The sequence below is a fragment of the Vulpes vulpes genome, chromosome 12 (genome assembly GCF_048418805.1).
Source record: "Vulpes vulpes isolate BD-2025 chromosome 12, VulVul3, whole genome shotgun sequence".
Classification (NCBI taxonomy): Eukaryota; Metazoa; Chordata; class Mammalia; order Carnivora; family Canidae; genus Vulpes; species Vulpes vulpes.
Window position 1 is genome coordinate 151910413 of NC_132791.1, and position 3144 is coordinate 151913556.

Below are 3144 nucleotides of genomic sequence, written 5' to 3' on the forward strand. Positions count from 1 at the left end.
CACAAATATACTTATGTACAGGCACATATACACAGATATAAACACATACATACAACTTTAACAAGAACAACTCTACTTTTTCATTTTGACACAAGTTCTACTACAAAATTCATTTGACAAATGTCCCACTACTGAAAGAAAGGTGATTAATTTGCTCTTTTCGAGGATTCATTTTTTAATGCACTTATCAAATATTACCAATGACAATATGTAGAAATTAAATGATGGTGGGAAGAAAGGTACACTCAGATATGATAATGGTAGGTCTTTTCATGATGTGAGTTGGTAATGAATTTTGTCTTCAGTTTATATCATGATAAAAATATTTGTGACTTTCAATACTACTATAGAACATATAGAATCAGGACTCCTGCTTTATGGTGTATATACTTTTAGAACTTACCAGTATTGGTATCTACCCTTACTTCTTCACTTCCCAAAGGACTTCTGGAGCTGTGGAAAATGTTATGCGGACTTAGAGGTAAGGGTATAACATTATTATTATTATTTATTTATTTATTTTATTTTTGGCTGGGTACAGCATACTTTATTGATGGTACATGACAAGGTAGGGCTCCCCAAGCCCCTCCCCTTCCTCGGGGTCTAGGATGTAAATTGGAGGTCAGGAGATTCTCAGTGTGTTGAGGAATTAAGTTGGGGCAGAGACTCCCCAGCAGCTGAGGGTCTCTCTCTTCCTCTTGTTCTTGCTGGGCTTGGTGGTCCAGGAGGCTCTTACTCCTTGGAGGCCATGTGGACCATGAGGTCCACCACCTGGTTGCTGTAGCCGAATTCATTGTCATACCAGGAAATGAGCTTGACGAAGTGGTCAATGAGGGCAATGCCAGCCCTGGCGTCGAAGGTGGAAGAGTGGGTGTCACTGTTGAAGTCACAGGAGACAACCTGGTCCTCATTGTAGCCCAGGATGCCCTTGAGGGGGCCCTCTGATGCCTGCTTCACTACCTTCTTGATGTTGTCATATTTGGCAGCTTTCTCCAGGCAGCAGGTCAGATCCACAACTGACACATTGAGGGTGGGGACACAGAAGGCCATGCCAGTGAGCTTCCCGTTCAGCTCAGGGATGCCCTTGCCCACAGCCTTGGCGGTGCCAGTGGAAGCAGGGATGATGTTCTGGGGAGCCCCTTGGCCGTCAAGCCACAGCTTCCCAGAGGGGCCGTCCACGGTCTTCTGGGTAGCAGTGATGGCATGGACGGTGGTCATGAGGCCCTCCACCATGCTGAAGTGGTCATGGATGACTGACTAGAGGAGCCAAGCAGTTGGTGGTGCAGGAGGCATTGCTGACAATCTTGAGGGAGTTGTCATACTTCTCATGGTTCATGCCCATCACAAACATGGGGGCATCAGCAGAAGGGGCAAAGATGATGACCCTCTTGGCCCCGCCCTTCAAGTGAGCCCCAGCCTTCTCCATGGTGGTGAAGACCCCAGTGGACTCCACAACATATTCAGCACCAGCATCACCCCGTTTGATGTTGGTGGGATCTCGCTCCTGGAAGATGGAGATGGATTTCCCGTTGATGACAAGTTTCCCGTTCTCAGCCTTGACTGTGCTGTGGAATTTGCCGTGGGTAGAATCATACTGGAACATGTACACCATGTAGTTGAGATCAATGAAGGGGTCATTGATGGTGACAATATCCATTTTGCCAGAGTTAAAAGCAGCCCTGGTGACCACGCGCCCAATACGGCCAAATCCGTTCACTCCGACCTTCACCATTGTGTCTCGGGGCCGCGGCTGGCACTGCACCAGATGTGGCTGTCTGTCGAATGGGGAGGAGCAGAGAGCCGGGTATAACATTATTATTATTCTTTTTTAAAGATTTCATTTATGTATTCATGAGAGGCACAGAGAGAGAGAGGCAGAGACACAGGCAGAGGGAGAAGCAGGCTCCATGCAGGGAACCTGAAGTGGGACTTGATCCTGGGTCTCCAGGATCACACCCCGGGGTTAAAGGTGGCGCTAAACCGCTGAGCCACCAGGGATGCCAAGGGTGTAACATAATTAATTAACATAATTAACATACTAGACAGGAATCTTTGGGTTGTAAGAAATAAAAATACAACTCAGACTTGACTAAACAAATAACAAGTATACAAACAAAGCAAAAGGCAACTTATCATCTCATATATTTTAGCAGTTCAAAAGGTATGTAAACTTTAGGAAAGGCTGGATCCAGGGATATAAATTATATCTTCAAGGATATTTATTCTCCATGTTTTATGTCTTAATTCCTGTGTTGACTTCATACTGAAGTAGCATCAATTCATGTAATAGCAAAGATGGCCAACAATTATTTAGCCTTATAATGTCCTTATGAATATTGATGGAAGGTGATGAGTGTCTCTCCATGCTCCTATTTCTTTTAAGACTGTTGGGAAAAGCTTTAATTGTCCCAGTTTTGGCCAAGTATTCATCCACAGGGATGGATTAAAAAGAGGCAATCTTCACCTGAACGAGAAAAACTGAGTAATGAGGGTTGGGGATGATTCCTCAAAGAGACAATAGGCAGAAAATATACTCATGGATGAGGATCAGTGCTGGAGGCCGAAGGCACAAGATAAAAAATGTTCACATTCTTTTCCTCTAGGAATTCATAGCCTAGTGATAGACATAGTATGTAAGCAAATAGTACAGGAGGTGGAAATAACCACAAAATAAAAGTCTGATAAAATAGACTTCATTAAATAGACACTAAGAAAATGAATAGGTTGGGCAGCCCAGGTGGCTCAGTGGTTTAGCGCCGCCTTCAGCCCAGGGGGTGATCCTGGAGACCCAAGATCGAGTCCCACGTCAGGCTCCCTTCATGAAGCCTGCTTCTCCCTCTGCCTGTGTCTCTGCCTCTCTCTCTCTCTCTTTCTGTATCTCATGAATAAAAAAATAAAAATCTTAAAAAAAAAGAATATGAGTAGGCAAGCATAGAGTGGTAAGAAATATTCATAAAACATATCTGTATAAAAACATTTTTATTTTTTAATGAAAAAAACAAAGTTCCAATTTTTAAAAATAGGCAAAAAGCTTGGATACCTCATAAAAGAAAGCACATGAGTGGCCAATAAATCCATGAAAAGTTGCTCAACATCATTAGTTACCAAAGAAATGCAAATTGAAACCACAGTGAGATACCACTA

General features: G+C 43.4%; 1 pseudogene; it reads right to left on the reverse strand.

The window, feature by feature from the left end:
- Window positions 1-693: 693 nt before the first annotated feature.
- LOC140594926 (glyceraldehyde-3-phosphate dehydrogenase-like) lies at window positions 694-1747 on the reverse strand (annotated as a pseudogene).
- Between the last annotated feature and the right edge of the window lie 1397 nt (window positions 1748-3144).